Raw genomic sequence first — 18081 nt, 5'->3', positions numbered from 1 at the left:
GGGTGGGAGGGGGAGTGGAGGAGGGGCATGGCCTGCATAGTGGGGTCTACAGTCCTGTACTCTGACCCAGGAAGTCTCTCACCTTCCAATTTATAGCAGATCCACTTCAGGCTGGGGCTTGCATCAGGGGACAGGACTGTGGGGGTAATCTCTTTATAGCTGTAACCCCTCTCTCCCCGGACAGAGAGTGCTGCTATACTGTGCCCACATCTGTCCTGCTCATTCCTCTATGCTCCCTGCAGTCTCTGTCAGTCCTTGTGTTTCCCATCCTCTCCATTCCTGCTATAATGTTCCTGCACTCACACTCAGCTATACACACTGCTGCTATAATGTGCTTGCACTCACACTCAGCTATACACACTGCTGCTATAATTATTATAAAATTGATTTTTGGAGTGTGGAACCAATTGTCTACATGTCAATGATTTTTTATGGGAAGATTTGCTTTGGTATAAGAGTGGATTTGGATTACAAGCACAGTCCCGGAACGAATTATGCTCGTAATCCAAGGCACCACTGTGTATATGATATAACTTTTTTTTTTTTTTTACACATTGACTGTGTGCACTTAGTGGCCATAGTGTGAACTGCAGCGTGCTAAGGATTTGGCAAGTTTGTAGGTAAAACATACTGAATTTGAGTCTTAAAGGGGTTGTCTATCGTACATTCTGCTCTGTCCTGCTCTCGCTTCCTGGTTCGGGAAGGTCATGAGGGGAGCAAGAACAGGATACAGTGGTGCCGTGCTGAATCAGCTTGGTACTGCTGTATCTCCCTATGATAAAGCTCTGGAGATGCTAGGCTGTTAGCATGACTACTTCCTTTTCCATTTCCCATCACCTAACAAAAGTATAAGGGATGGGAATACCTATTTTTAATGTTTTTTTTTTTGTTGTTTTTTTTAAAAAAGGGTATCCGAAAATTATCTTTGGTTACTTGTGGTTGGGATAGGTTACTAAGGTCTCTTGCTGCCCTGTTTGAACAGGAGGCATGCTTGGTTCATCGCCAAAGGTTATAAAGTACTCAACTTTTTTTTTTTTAGTAGTCCCATGTTGAGTATGGGTACTATTATACGAAGCGACTTTTCGACGATTAACGATAAACAAACTCAAACCAATTACACAGAGCGATCGTTACTGCGGTTGTCCAATCGTCGCTACTGCGAATGACGTCTTATTACATGCAAACGCTCAACGATAAAAATAGGTCAAAATTCTATTAAATGACCGAGGATTTCTCGTTATATGTCGATTAGAAGGAAAGGGGGGGGGGGGGGGGGGTTCCTTGTCCCCTGAGTGATCTGTGAGGTTCCTTCCAAGGAAGGGAAGAGTTTGGGTTCAAATGACTCCAGTGGCCATTTTCTCAGTAGTGACAGTCAGTATTTGGATGCCATTAGCTTGCCCTGTATTCAGACTTTGCGTCCAGTAAATCTAATGTTCTTGCAGGGTGTATGCTATGATATTAATTGAAATAATTTATATTTTGGGGGGATCTAGGGAGTAGCCCTGGGCCAATAAATGTTGTAATGCAGGAAGTCTCTTATGCAAATGATGTACAAGCAGGAAGAATGCTGCGTCATCCCCCAGTAATGTGCTTATGTACTGTGTAGGCGGCCTGTGCCCTTTAAGGTAAATGGCATCTGGCTGCAGTTTCTGTTCCTCACATGGATCTGTAGCTTACACTGCAGTGTACAAGCTATTGTAAGTGATCCAGGCCATTAATTGCTGTGAGTTTACGCTCAATGACCCCGAACACATTCTTCTGGAAAGTCATCGGTGTGCAGGAAACATACAAGTTCATTACAGCGTTCTCTCAGCTCTTAAGGCGGCAGTGAAACCTGAAAAATCCTTTGTGTAGGACAAATGTATACTGGTCACCAGACCGACTGCTCCTAAAGAATGGCATGGGAGAAAACTGACCTTAAAGGGAACATGTCACCTAAAAAAAAAAGTTTTTTTTATTTGAATCATTTCTATATTCTGACTGTATTTTTATTTTACGTTTTTGTTCATTGTTATCTGGGCTGCCATCTTGCTTGAGTTCTTAACAGCATTTAGTGACCTACTTTACAGTGAGGCTCATGGACATAGACGCCAATAGAGACTCTGTCCCCCTGAGATAAGTGTGAAACATCACTGAGCGTGAAGGCATCAGTCCATAAGGAGCTACTATTGTCTCCTCTATCGCTAGATGCTGCAATGCTATACAGATCACTTTATTGCAGCCTCCTCTTATCACTAGAGAGACAACAGGAAGTCTCAGCTTAGTTTTAGCCCTAGTCGCAAGATATCAGGATTATTTTATAATATAGATAGGAAAATTAGAGAAAAAAAATCTCCAAAAATTAAATATACATACTTAAATATGTTTTACATAAAAATATTTAAACCAGTCATTTTCTGATGACACATTTCTTAAAAAAAAAAAAAAAAAAAATATATATATATATATATATATATATATATATATATATATATATATATGGAAGCAGCTCAAATAGACTCTGGGCCATGGTAACAATTAAAGGAGCAGTCCTATCTCATAAGCAGATTGCAGATAGCTACAGTACACTACTACCATAGGATCAATGAGGATCTAACCTGAGAACACCACCAGTCATGGGCAAGAAGGGGATGAGTTGCTAATTACCTGATGACTCCTGAGTCCCAAACTGCGCAGGGAATTTAAAGGAGAAGTCTAGCAACATTTTTTTTTATTAAAGTATTGTATTGCCCCCCCCCCAAAAGTTATACAAATCACCAATATACACTTATTACGGGAAATGCTTATAAAGTGCTTTTTTCCCTGCACTTGGTGATGTCACTTCCTGGATAACATGGTGATGTCACTACCCGACTCCCAGAGCTGTGCGGGTTGTGGCTGCTGGAGAGGATGATGGCAGGGGGACGCTGAGGGACACAGGGCACTGGAGGGACACTGAGCGTCCCCCTGCCATCATCCTCTCCAGCAGCCACAGCCGCACAGCTCTGGGAGTCGGGTAGTGACATCACCATGTTATCCAGGAAGTGACATCACCATGTTAGCCAGGAAGTGACATCACCGTGTTATCCAGGAAGTGACATCACTGTGTTATCCAGGAAGTGAAGCCTTGATGCAGTAGTAAGTGCAGGGAAAAAAGCACTTTAGAAGCATTTCCCATAATAAGTGTATATTGGTGATTTGTATAACTTTTGGGGGGCAATACAATACTTAAAGAGTCACTGTCGTATTTTTTTTTTTTGCAGAAATCAATAGTCCAGGCGATTTGAAGAAACTTTGTAATTGGGTTTATTAGCCAAATCTGCCATTATCTGCATGTAAAAAGCCTTTTCCCAGGTCCCCCCCTCCTTCCTCTTTTTCATCCACTCTGAAAAATCTGAAAATTGTGACTTGTTGCAGGAGACGTCCCCTGTCTGTTCTAGGGAGAGGGGAGGGGGGAGGAGGAAGGAGGGAGTTAGCCGGCAGCAGAAAGCAGATAACAGAGGATTACAGGCACGGAGCTGGGTGACAGCTGTAATCTGAGCTCAGACAGGTCACTGGTGATGGTCAGAACAGATAACGGGTGAGGGATTTGTAGATTAACTCTTTGTTGTCCTGTTTTGGTCTTTTCTTTAGCTCTCTCCATAGGAGAACAATGAAGACAGGGGGGAGAGCTTCAAACTGCTTTTTCATGATAAAAATGCATTTTTCGGATAATAAACCCAATTACAAAGTTTCTTAAAATCGCCTGGACTATTGATTTCTGCAAAAAAAAATTTCACGACAGTGACACTTTAAATAAAAATTTTCACCAGACTTCTCCTTTATGTTGACCCCCTGTACAGTACAGTGCTGCCTCTCTCCCTTTATTCCTGCTGTTCCTGCCTGATAGCGTGGAGCAAACTTGCTGAACATTCTAGTCATCCGACCTGAATGCTCTGCATTTGACTCCCGGCGGTGGCTGGAGAAGTTGGATGCAGCCATAAACTATATTGATGTTTTCTTAGCAGTCTTAAGGCGGCATCCAACTTCTCCAGCCACTGGGAGTCAAATGCAGAGCATTCAGCGAGTGCTCTCAATACTACTTCCTAAACATTTACTAGTAGTGCAGTTCAGCTCCATTGCAGCATGCTGAGGACACTAGTTATGGCTTGCTGTTCCTGTAACCTGCATCTTCAAACCAAAGCTTCAGGCTGGTTTCACACTCCGTATATTTCAGTCAGTATTGTGGTCCTCATATTGCAACCAAAACCAGGAGTGGATTAAAAACACAGAAAGGATCTGTTCACACAATGGTGAAATTGAGTGGATGGCAGCCATATAACAGTAAATAACGGCCATTATTTCAATATAACAGCCGTTGTTTTAAAATAACAGCAAATATTTGCCATTAAATAGCGGCCATCCACTCAATTTCAACATTGTGTGAACAGAGCCTTTGTGTTTTTAATCCACTCCTGGTTTTGGTTGCAATATGAGGACTACAATACTGACTGAAATATACGTAGTGTGAACCCAGCCTTAGTCACACATTACAAATATGTTTCCTGCCACAGTCAGCAAGTAAAGATATTGTTACATTACAGCTTGTACAGGGTTAGAGACAAAGCAGCTGCCCCTACAGGCTGAGAAGTGGCTTCCAGCAGGACTATAAAATCCTCGCTCCCTTGGTGCTGATATTTGGTCTTTTGTCTGTTCAAAAAAGGAGACTAAACACAGGAAGTCCCAGTCTCTTATCTACTCACAGACATGGCCTAGTATTGATTGATGGCCATTCCTGAGTCGCATCTTACATCTGACAGATTTTTGAAGCCAAAGCCAAGAACAGACTATAAACAGAGAACAGGTTATAAAGGAAAGACTGAGATTTCTCCTCTTTTCAAATCCATTCATGGCTTTGGCTTCAAAAATCTTTCAGATAAATCTCCGTCTAAACAAACCATTAGTCAACGCTGCTCATGTGTACAGCTGCTGCGTCTCCACGTTCAGTCGCAGAGAATACTGGGGGTGCTTGCATTGTATGGTCAACTCTCCTGTCACACAGCACCAAAACCTCTGTAACCACACAGTGACATTATACTGAGAGTATTGTTGCATAACAAAGAGCATTGTCTCCTGGTAAGATGCATAGTTGATGATATAATTAGCCCTCATTGCCCTCAGGGCATTTCTGGGAATTTTTGTGTTTAGTCTTTTTTTTTTTTTTTTTCATCGGCAAAGAGGAAGCATGAGCCACAGTTTGGCTGTACGTATAACAATGATTTAAACATAGAAACATAATAAAAAAAAAACAAGTATATTGCAAAACTGCTTGATTTCTCAAAAAAAAAATTGTTATAGGTATGCGTTAAGATCCCCCATACACATAAGAAAAGTGTGAGCAAAACCTGTTAATTTTGCCTCCTGAATGTCCTCAATGATGTCGGAGAGAAGGATCAGGCACAGAGGACTAGGCACTTTATTTATGCCCCGAAAGATAAGCGGCATACAGCCAGGGTCGTTGGCTGCATAGTGCCCTGTGCATGTAAAAAAATTTTTAATCTTATTATAGTGCTTGAAAAAGCAGTATATTGTAATCCGTACATGGGAGGGGACCCAAGTTGCTCTTAAAGGGACAGAGTGACTTGTGTGCCTTTAAGGGACCCAAGTCGTTCTTAAAGAGACGGGACCCAATTCCCTCTTAAAGGGACCCAAGTCACTCTTAAAGGCATGGGACCCAGGTCGTTCTTAAAGGGAACCATGTCACTCTTTAGGGGACCCATGTCGCTCTTAAATGGACTGGACTTAAGTTGCTCTGAAAGGAATGGGACCCAAGTCGTTCTTAAAGGAACCCAAATCGCTATTAAAGGGACCCAAGTCGCTCTTAAAAGGGGCCTAGGTCACTCTTAAAGGCACGGGACCCATGTCGCTCTTAAAGGGACAGGACCCAAGTCGCTCTTAAAGGGACAGGACACATGTCACTCTTAAATGGACTGGACTTAAGTTGCTCTTAAAGGGACCCAAGTCACTCTTAAAGGGATGGGACCCAAGTCACTCTTAAAGGGACCCAAGTCGATCTTAAAGGGGCCTAGGTCACTCTTAAAGGCACGGGACCCAAGTCGCTCTTAAAGGGAAGGGACCCATGTCTCTCCTAAATGGACGGGACTTAAGTTGCTCTTAAAGGGACCCAAGTCAATCTTAAAGGGATGGGACCCAGGTCGTTCTTAAAGGGAACCATGTCACTCTTTAAGGGACCCAAGTTGCTCTTAAAGGGAGGGGACCCATGTCGCTCTTAAATGGACGGGACTTAAGTTGCTCTGAAAGAGATGGGACCCAAGTCGCTCTTAAAGGAACCCAAATCGCTCTTAAAGGGACCCAAGTCGCTCTTAAAAGGGGCCTAGGTCACTCTTAAAGGCACGGGACCCATGTCGCTCTTAAAGGGACGGGACCCAAGTCGCTCTTAAAGGGACGGGACACATGTCACTCTTAAATGGACGGGACTTAAGTTGCTCTTAAAGGGACCCAAGTCACTGTTAAAGGAATGGGACCCAAGTCGCTCTTAAAGGGACCCAAGTCGCTCTTAAAAGGACCCAAGTCGCTCTTAAAGGGGCCTAGGTCACTGTTAAAGGTACGGGACCAATGTCGCTCTTAAAGGGACGGGACCCAAGTCGCTCTCAAAGGGAAGGGACCCATGTCGCTCTTAAATGGACAAGACTTAAGTTGCTCTTAAAGGGAGCCAAGTTGCTCTTAAAAGGACCCAAGTCGCTCTTAAAGGGGCTAGGTCACTCTTAAAGGCACGGAACCAATGTCGCTCTTAAAGGGACGGGACCCAGGTCGCTCTTAAAGGTAACAATGTTACTCTTAAAGGGACAGGACACAAGTCACTCTTAAAAGGGACCCAAGTGGCTCTTAAAGGGAGGGGACCCATGTCGCTCTTAAATGGACGGGACTTAAGTTGCTCTTAAAGGGACCCAAGTCAATCTTAAAGGGACGGGACCCAAGTCGCTCTTAAAGGGACCCAAGTTGCTCTTAAAGAGACCCAAGTCGCTCTTAAATGGGCCTAAGTCACTCTTAAAGGGACGGGACCCAAGTCGCTCTTAAAGGGACCCAATTCCCTCTTAAAGGGACCCAAGTCGCCATTCGGCCCGATTTGGCCGATTATCGCTTGGTGGAATAGAGAGAGCGAACAGCCTATGATCATGTCATCGGCTGATCGTTCATTTAGGGCCAGACCTAAAATCATTGTTCCCCCACCGCGCATCGGTGGCCTAGTTAACCCCCCCCAGTCATGTCTCTGGTGGCCTAGTTAGCCCCCCCAGTCATGTCCCTAGTGGCCTAGTTAGCCCCCCCAGTCATGCCCCTGGTGGCCTAGTTAACCCCCCAGTCATGTCCCTGGTAGCCTAGTTAACCCCCCAGTTATGTCCCTGGTGGCTCTAGTTAACCCCCCCCAGTCATGTCCCTGGTAGCCCAGTTAACCCCCAGTTAAACATCCCACTCACCTTTCCTCCGCTCCCACGCTGCCCAGATCCTCTTCTTTCCCCTCTATTCTGTGCCCGTCTTCTCCTGCAGGCGCCATCGCGCACGGCCCGCAGGAGAAGGAAGATGTGCGGCGCTTTAGTGGGGAAGGGGCCGGCACTCCCAGCATGCTTCTGGCAACTGTCACAGACACAGGAAGATGCAGTGGATGCGGGCTCCTTCCCCTTCAGAGCGCTGCATGTCACAGGGGAGCCGCGGGCCGCATCAGGAGGTGTCAGGGGCCGGATGCGGTTCGCAGGCCGGAGGTTCTTCCCCCCCCCCCCCTGATTTACATAGTTGCACCATTTCACTGTCCATGAGTTGTTGTTTTTGTTTTTTTAACTGGGCCTATACACAGGGACCTTGCGCAGCTGATTGCTTTCCATTCTCCAGTCCACATGGTTGCACAGATTGGTGCAGCTCAGAGCTAGAAGTTACAGGAATAGCTGTGCCACACCTGAAGTGATTTCTGAGTATTCCAGGAGATCAGGTGATGGTGTCCTCCCACACTGCTGCTCTCTGCTCTCAACCCATCAAAGTCGATTTTAATGTTTAACAAAAGAAAAAGAAAAAAAAAGGACGACAGGGGTTGGCTAATTTATAGTAAAATTGTTTTGTGTGTGTACTCACAGCACTTACTGACAGCAGCTCCCTGTGTATCTCATAGAGACAAAATCAGACTCCCCTCCTCCAGGCTGTCCTGCTCTGTGGTGATTCTGTCTATAAAATTGCCAACACGCAGGAGCATGTGATCATGCCACGCCTCCATTGTCCTCCTTAGGCATATACAGGCTCAGTGGTGGACACTGGGGGGCGGGGCATGGTTACAAGCTCCTCCATGTCAGCCATCTTTTGGACGGACTCACCACAGAGCAGGACAGCACAGCCTGGAGGAGGGGAGTCTGATTTCAGCTCTATGAGGTACACAGGAAGCTGCTGTCAGTATATACAGTGAGTACACCTACTAATACTGTACACTGAACTATTTTACTATACAGTGGCCGACCCCTTTAACTTGGATGATGAGCCAGGCAATCAGCACTGCCTTAGGTTTAATGTGTGAAGTCTTACCAACATACGACAAATCCTAACCACTAGAAGACGGTGGATCTGCATTACAGATGTTTTGCAAAACTTCCGTGGTTCTGGTTTCCCCATAATACTGTGATGCAACTGCAGCGTGTGAACAAAGTCTCTAGGTATATGCAAGACTGTTCTGATGATGAACAATACCAGAACATTAGTCTGAACCTCGTGTAATCTCTGGAACACTGTGTTATGCCAAGTGCAGGGACTGTCTCAGTGTGCCATGCCCATGGGGACAGATTCTGGGTGGATTACATCTGATATTCAATGGTTTTACTGCGACTGTTCACACAAAGATTTCAGGGCATACATTCCTGACAGTCCATTGTAATCGAAATGACAAAGGACAAGGGTGATGCTAATTTTGCAAGAAGTTGTGTTTTGTTTTTTAAACGCGGATAACCCCTTTAAATCAGCTAGTTCTGGCTGGAGTTGAGATTGATAGAAGTGACTTTAGCTTTCAAGGTAAAATATCAGCAGGTTAGAAGTGTCTAACCTGCTGATATCTCCCTACAGCGCATGGGGTGCTGAGGATGAAGGTAAGCTTCTTATCTTGATCCTCTGTGCCATCTTTGTGTAGTTCGCCATATAACCCATATGCTAATGAGGGGGTATGGTGCACTGGGGGCGGGACTACCACTCTTAGTGCACCAATCCGCCCCACAGTAATGAGCAGCCGGATTGATGTCACTGCAGAGCGACAGATAAATATTCATTAGAAGGGGCAGATAGCATATGGATAAAACTGCAAACCACGCGAAAACTGTGCTGAGGGTCAAGGTAAGAAACTTACCTTCATCCTCAGTGCCCCCCCCCCCCCGCTACAGAAACATATAAACAGGTTAGAATTATTAAAGGGCTACTCCGGTGAAAATCTTTTTCTTTTAAATCAACTGGTTTCAATAAGTTATATAGATTTGTACTTATCAGCTGCTGTATGTACTGCCGGAAGTGGTGTATTCTTTCCAGTCTGACACAGTGCTCTCCGCTGCCTCCTCTGTCCATGTCAGGAACTGTCCAAAGCAGGAGAGGTTTCCTATGGGGATTTGCTACTACTCTGGACAGTTCCTGGCATGGACAGAGGTGGCAGCAAAGAGCACTGAAAAAATACACCACTCCCTGCAGGACTTACAGCAGCTGATAAGTACTGGGAGACTGGAGATTTTAAATAGAAGTAATTTACAAATCAGTATAACTTTCTGAAACCAGTTGATCTGAAAGAAAAAAAATGCTGGAGTACCCCTTTAACTTTGTATATTTAACTTTTTTTTATAGGAAGTATAGAAATATTAATCATAAATCTATTTTATGTTCCATCAATCTAAGGACCCTTTCAGGCATCAGTATTATACTGTCTGCAATTACAGATCTGTTATTATAGATTGTGACACCCACTGATTTCTATGGACACTTTTCCACATCCGCAGCAACATGCTCTAGTGGTAATAGAAAACATGTTCACCCCTGCCCCTAATACCTGTCCCTAAGGTCTCTTCATGCTGCCCCAAGGCCCTTAGTTACAATGCTGGAGACTGTGCTGCACATGCTCAGTACTAAGTTTCTCTTCTAAAGAAAACTATTTGGATCATGAGGACCGTGTAAAACATTCCCGATTAGAAAAAGATCCACAGCAATAGCAGCACATTGTTTTTTACTAAAATAATAAGTTTTTAGGAGCTGTTAAATTTCTCTAACACAGGGATGGGGAACCCTAAGCTCTTCAGCTGTTGCATAACTACAATTCCCATCATGCCTGGACAGGTATCTAGGTTTAAAATTCTCTGCTAGTAACTAAGATAGTCACGCAACAGAGATAATAATTCACATTTACAATATGTCTACTGTATGTATGTCTGCATTATTTGGGAAGGGTCCTTTTTACTTTTTAGGATGCTATAGGGTTAAGAAGTTTAGCTGCACTTTTTTCCAAATTTCACGTACAGTAACAGTGGCAACAATCAGGTGATAAGAGTGATGATCAGGTACAGCAACAGGGGACGAGGAGCACTATCGGGCAGTGGCGTAACTACCAGGGTCGCAGCAGTCGCCGCTGCGACCCGGCCCGCCACAAGGGGGGGCCCGCGGGGCCCGCTGGGCCCCTGAAGCCCCCCCCTCATCAATCACTCTTGTGACCGCAAGCATTGTGTTGCTTGCGGTCACAAGAGGCCGCCTCCGTCTGCCCCGGATCATGCGCTGCTGCCGGGGGTGTCGCGTCCTATCCCCGGCAGCGCGCGCATCATAGAGTTCACTGCTCCGGCACAGGGAGCGCACATTAGAGACGCTCCCTGTGCTGGAGGTCCCAGCACAGGGAACTCTATGATGCGCGCGCTGCCGGGGATAGGACGCGACACCCCCGGCAGCAGCGCATGATCCGGGGCAGACGGAGGCTGAAGAAGAAGAGGATCGCCGGGGGAGCGCATTGTTAGGTGAGTTGTGTGTGTTTTTTTTATTTATTTTTATTTGTTTTAATAAAGGAAAGAGGGGGCTATCTATAGGAGGGAAGGGGCCATTTATAAAGGAGGGGGGAGAGGTGGCCATCTATAAAGGGGGGCAAGAGAGGGGGACCTTCTAGAGGGGGGGTATATATAAGGGGGGGAGGGGGACCATCTATAAGGGGGGGGGGAGAGTGGGACCATCTATAGGGGGGAGGGGACCATCTATAAGGGGGGGAAGAGGAGGACCATCTATAAGGGGGGAGAGGGAACCATCTATAAGGGGGGGGAGAGGGGGACCATCTATAAGGGAGGGGGACCATCTATAAGGGGGGGGGGAGAGAGGACCATCTATAAGGGGGGGGGGAGAGGGGACCATCTATATAAGGAGAGGGGAGAGTGGGCCATCTATAAGGGGGGGAAGGGGCCATCTATAGCAGAGGGGGCCATCTATAAGGGGGGAAGGGGCCATCTATAGGAGAGGGGGCCATCTATAGGAGGGTGGGAGAGGGGGCTATCTATAAGGGGGCAATATATAAGGGGGGGAAGGGGCCATCTATAAGGGGGGGCATCTATAAGGGGGGCAACATAGGGGGAGAGGGGGGATTTCTATAAGAGGGGATATACAGAGGGGGCATCTATAAGGAGGCTACATAGTAGGAGGCATATACTATAAGGGGGGATACACAGAGGGGGCATCTATAAGGAGGCTACATAGTAGGAGGCATATACTATAAGGGGGGATACACAGAGTGGGGACCATCTATAAGGAGGCTACATATAGGGCATACACTATAAGGAGGTCACATAGTGTCAGGGTTACCCACTAAATGAGGCCAATACAAATGTGCAGTTTGTAGAGAGATTACGATGGTGTCAGAGTGAGGAGTCTAATATGTCTGTCTGGCAGATTCTGTGGATTCGTGGCTCGGAGAAGTTCTCATAATGGCCGAGAGCAGATGGAGAAGAAGATGAAGAGGGAAGAACTCCGATCAGAGAAGACGTCCCCTGTGAGTCACCTGATGTAACTGCACTGTAATGTATATGGTGTCTAGAGCCTGTGTGGAGCTGCGTCCACCTCTATATGACTGGATGCGGTGATACGTGTACAGTGGATGTTATTCAGTAGCAGCGGTGGTGTTAGTAGGTGGTGGTGTTAGTAGCAGCGTTGGTGTTAGTCAGTATGTGGTGGTGTTAGTCAGTAGCAGCGGAGGTGTTAGTCAGTATGTGGTGGTGTTAGTCAGTATGTGGTGGTGTTAGTCAGTAGCAGTGGTGGTGTTAGTCAGTATGTGGTGGAATTATTTGTTACTTGCTATTTGGTACTATGTTTTATTGGTCTTAGTATACAGGATTTGGTCAGTAACAATATGGCGGCAATATGTGTGGTGATAATATTTTCTCTTCCTATCTTAAGATCGTTATTCGTAATATCTGTCTTGGTGTATATATATATATATATATATATATATATATATACACACATATACCAATAGCATCACTTGGTCGAGGAAGGGGGGGGGCCCAAGTTGACCTCTCGCACCAGGGCCCAGGAGTCATTAGCTACGCCCCTGCTATCGGGTATAGGAACAGGGATGACAATAAGTATAGTAATGGGGGACAGGGGTGACTATCAGGTACAGCAATAGGGGACAAGACGAACTATCGAGTATAGGACAGGGATGACAATAATTACAGCAATGGGGGACAGGGGTGACTGACAGGCACAGCAACAGGGGACAGGGATTAATATCGGGTATAGGAATGGCACTAAGTACAGTAATGAAGGACAGGGATGACTATCAGGTACAGCAATAGGGGACAAGGAGAACTATTGGATATAGGACCAGGGATGACAATAAGTAAAGTAATGGGGGACAGGGATGACTATCAGGTACAGCAACTGGAGACAAGGAGAACTATTGGGTATAGTAACAGTAATGGGAGATAGGGACAACTTTTCAGGTACAGCAGCAGAGGACAAGACAGGGCCGGGACAAGGAGTTTTGGTGCCCTAGGCAGTTAGGCAAATGGCGCCCCCCCCCCCTCCCTACACACACAGGAGCATGCTGGGAGCTGTAGTTCTACCCTGGTCACACAGGTGAATGCTGGGGGCTGTAGTTCTACCTCTGCCACACAGGTCATGCTGGGAGTTGGTGTCCTACCTCAGCCACACAGGTCATGCTGGGAGTTGTCCTATCTCAGTCACACAGGTGAATGCTGGGGGCTGTAGTTCTACCTCTGCCACACAGGTCATGCTAGGAGTTGGTGTCCTACCTCAGTCACACAGGTCATGCTGGGAGTTGTTGTCCTACCTCAGTCACACAGGTCATGCTGGGAGTTGTTGTCCTACCTCAGTCACACAGGTCATGCTGGGAGTTGTTGTCCTACCTCAGTCACACAGGTCATGCTGGGAGTTGTTGTCCTACCTCAGTCACACAGGTCATGCTGGGAGTTGTTGTCCTACCTCAGTCACACAGGTCATGCTGGGAGTTGTTGTCCTATCTCAGTCACACAGGTCATGCTGGGAGTTATCCACACACACACACACACACACACACACACACACACACACACACACACACACACACACACACACACACACACACACACACACACACACACACACACACACACACACACACACACACACCATTAGTACACAAATACTCACCCACCCACACAGCAGTAGCAGTGGAGGAGGACACTGAGGATGTTTCTGAGGATGCCGATCATCTCCTCATCGTTCTTTGTCGGGAGGGGGGGCGGGGGTTGGGGCATCTGCCATTACACTTATCCCTGCACTTCTCCCCTCTCCTGATTGGCTCCAGAGGTCATGTGACATTAATTAGAAGCTTTTCTTCTGCTCTGGAGCCAAGCAGAAGAGAGGAGGAGCAGCGCAGGTCCTGCCGTTGCGGAGCTGGAGCAGAGTGGAGAAGGGATTCTGCTGTGTGAGGTCAGGTGGGGGGATTTTTACGTGGAGCTACATTGCGCCCCCTGTAATTCACCAGGAGATGGCGCCCTAGGCCATCGCCTACCCTGGCCTACCCTTTGTCCCGGCCCTGGAAGAGATGAGTAGATACAGCAACAGCGTGATGATCAGGGTAGGAAGGGGTTAATATAACTATTAGGAGTTATTGATTACGTTGCGGTATGGCTCTGTTCAGTACTTCCAGCTCTGGTCTCCTTCCAGACACAACAGTGGAGATCAGAGCAAGAAGGACTGTCAGAGACCAGCCCCTCCTATCATTTCACACTGCGACTGGTCCATCTGTATTGACGGACCAATCGCAGTCATCCCTGGCCGAGGTCAGTGGTGACGTCACAAAGTTAAACTGTCACTGCGCAACTACTCGCTACAGTTTATCTCATTCGTGTACATATATGTGAGGTTGTCCTACTGTACAGCAACCACAGACATACGTGTACGTGAATTTGCATGAAGAGGTCAAAGGGGGTTGTTTGGCCAGGATTCCTGTTGAGGGGGTAAGTGAGAAAAATAACTCACCTCCCTGGCTCCAGTGCTGCTGCCAGTACTCCCCTGCTCCGGATCCTGGTGTGTTGGCACTGCTGGGTTCATGTACGTGACATAGCAGGCCTGGTCAGGCTTTCAGTGGTGGAGGCAAGACACGGCTACATTCACTTAATGCCTGAGTGGGCCTGCTACATCACATCTGCAGACCCAGAGGCATCAGTACATCAGGGACTCTCTGGACATAGTGCAGAATGGGATCCTGGCTGGACAATCCTTTTAACCCCTTCAAGACCGAGCCCATTGATGCACAGATGTCTGGGTCAAAATAATGCAATGTTCCTAAGAGCCATAGCGCTTTTCTTTTTCCACCTAAAGGGCTGGTTGGGGGATCATTTTTTGCGCCATGATCTCTAGTTTTTATTAATATCATATTGGTGTAATAGAAAAATTTTGATGGCTTTTTAATAATTTTTTTTCTGATATATAATTTTAAAAAATCAGCAATCCTGGTGGTTTTTTTTTTTTTTTTCCGTTTAAGACGTTCACCGTGGGGAAACAATAATGTTATATTTTAATAGATCGGACATTTCCACACGCTAAGATATATATATATTTTTTTTTTTTATATTTTTAGAATGGGCAAGGAGGTATATTAAACTTTTATTGGCAGGGTTTATAAAGGTTTTTTTTTTAATACTTAAAGTTTTTTTTAACACTTGTTTTCACTGTAAATCATGTAATCAATAGATTGCATATACCGATCTATGCTAGGCCATAGCATAACATAGATCAGTGTTATCGGCGACATATGCATAGAGCCTGCCTGAGAGCAGACTCTACATGGAACGCCGATCCAACTGACTGACTTACCCCCGCCCTTCGGTACAAGCCATCGGGACCCCTGCAATACCTTAAACGCCGCAATCACTATAGATCACGGCGTTTAAAAGGTTGATGAAAAGCAGCTGCAGGATCACAGCTGCCAGTCATTATGCTGGGCTCTCGGAACACTGATGTGTGCAGGACTGCTCTCACTGCAGCGCTCCCGCACACATCAGGGTATGTGCAGCAGGAACGTATATCTATTTATTGCTGACAAAATGGGGTTAATGACTAGTTAATTGTTTCCATTTCTGTGTCCCAGTGTTTGTGCAGCCACAACTTTTATTGACGTCCCCCTATAAGGCCTTGTTTTATGAAGCAGAAATTGTACCTTTTTTTGGTGTAGTCGGTGATACATATGAATCACTATGAAATTAAAAGATTTTTTTTTTGTGGCATGAATATGAGAGTGGGGGAGGGGCATCGCCTGCATAGCGGGGTCTACAGCACTGTACTCTGACCCAGGAAGTCTCCCTCGCCATCCAAATCATAGCAGATCCACTTCAGGCTGGGGCTTGCGTCAGGGGACAGGACTGTGGAGGTAATCTCTCAATAGCTGTAACCCCTCTCTCCCCAGAGAGTGCTGCACACATGTTGCACATATGACCTGCTCATTCCTTCACACTTTCTGCAGTCTATGTCAGCCCTTGTTTCCTATCCTCTCCATTCCTATTATTCCTGCTATAATGTGCCTGCACTTACACTCAGCTATACACACTGATGCTATAATGTGCCTGCGCTCACATTCAGCTATACACACTGCTGCTATAATGTGCCTGCACTTACACTCAGCCATTCACACTGCTGCTATATGCCTGCACTTACACTTCGCTATACACACTACTGTTATAATGTGCCTGTACTTACACTCTTACACTTACACTGTTGTATAGAAAAATCTGTCACTGTCCTCCTGCACAGCTCTGTGATTCTCACTTCCTGATTGGTCCATGCTGAGCAAACCCCTTCCCCATTGCTGCCATGTGACCACACAGACCTCTGACAGCAGCCCTGCTTCTCTATTCTAGCCTATTGTACTACACTACTGCATTATGGGGATCTGCAGTTCCATCCTGTATCTACAAACTGCTGCTGTTCTTTCAGGTTTATGCACTTACTATACATCATACACATGCACATGCTGAGTGCTATACTGTACAGTAACTTATAATATTACATATTCAGCTGTTTCTAAATGTTTGTTTCATCTGTTTTACTTTTTATTCAGGATAAAAAAAAAACATTTTTGGGATGTGAAACCAATTGTCTGCATTTTACTGATTTCTTATGGGAAAATTTGCTTTGTGATTTAGATTACAAGCACGGTCCTGGAATTAATTATGCTCTTAATCCATGGCCCCACTGTATATGGTTTATGGCATACATTAAATAACCAGTTAAAATAAATTTTCAAGTTATCACAGACAAGCAGATACCCAATATATGCAGTTTTTTTCTTTTTCATTTTTTGTAATGTATGCAGTATAAAAAGTATAATCATTTAATGTTTTTCACGTAATTGCTATATGTTTTTTTTTTTAAGGATTACTATTTTATAACTTGATCCAGCTTTTCCAGGCACCGAGTTATAAGCCAGCAGGCTGATAAAATGTCATCCAGGGCCACAGAACACTTTCACTCTCTGTATATAACCTGGAAAACTACACTAATTCATTCTAAACATGGCTCTCTATCTTTTCATACTGTCCTCCATTCAAGCTGCTATCCCATAGACACAAGCAGCAAAATATCCCCAAAAAAGATACTGCTGTTGTATACATAACTAAGATATATAGAATCTTTATGAGGTACTGCAACACTGAAGGAACATTTGGAGGGGAGGGGGGGGGAAGTGTCACATCTGTGTTTTGATTACCACTCAAACACCAGAAAAAGGAAATAAATGTCTCTTATCGATTTCAGCGGGACAAAAAAGGTCTCAATTTGCTCCATTTGTTTGTGAACTGCTTTTTGAACAGAGGAAAAATCTGTGCGTACTGTAATCTTCCAACCATTCTACTTAACGGACCACGAACAGACGTTACAATTTTTCTATTTAAGTCTATGTGAACAGTTGATACATCTGGTTATCATTCGTTGAGTTCACACAGAGTAAAACTGGCTGAATTCCGCGCAGACTGGCAGTCTATGGGAGGCTCGAGCACCTCCTCTCTCTGCGCCTTTCCACTCTGAAGAACTGACATGTCCATTCTCCAGCGCGGACAAAGGAGCGTGAGCCTCCCATAGACTGCCAGTATGACATGGACAATGGTGGGATTGCGCTGCGAAGTTTTATGGTGTGTATAAGGCCGTCAAGTGGCCAAAAAAATTGATATGTTGTCTGTCGTCGTGGGCTAATACTTATGATGGTTGTTATATCAATGTCACAAGATTTCCATGTGCTGCTCAGAGCAACCTGCAACACTGCAGCCTTTAGGAAAATGACCTGATATTTTAGTACTTATGGATTCAGAGCTAACCTTCCCTCTAGTGATGCATGTAATATAATCAATAAAGAGTTAATTATATATATAAATATATATATACAGCTTGTTCTTTGTACTCACTCTCCACGGAATCTCTACATCAATCAGTGCACCTCCATCATCTAATGGGCACAGCAACCTCTGTAAATCGAATAAAAATTGGGTCCAACTAGATAGCAGTTGTGGTTGAGCTAGCAACTTTTCAAAATTAACTTAGGGTATCAGTTTTTCTATAGTTTCAAGATCTCTGCAT

This window comes from Dendropsophus ebraccatus, chromosome 12 (genome assembly GCF_027789765.1).
Source record: "Dendropsophus ebraccatus isolate aDenEbr1 chromosome 12, aDenEbr1.pat, whole genome shotgun sequence".
NCBI classification, from domain to species: Eukaryota; Metazoa; Chordata; class Amphibia; order Anura; family Hylidae; genus Dendropsophus; species Dendropsophus ebraccatus.
This window is presented reverse-complemented; position numbering follows the sequence as displayed.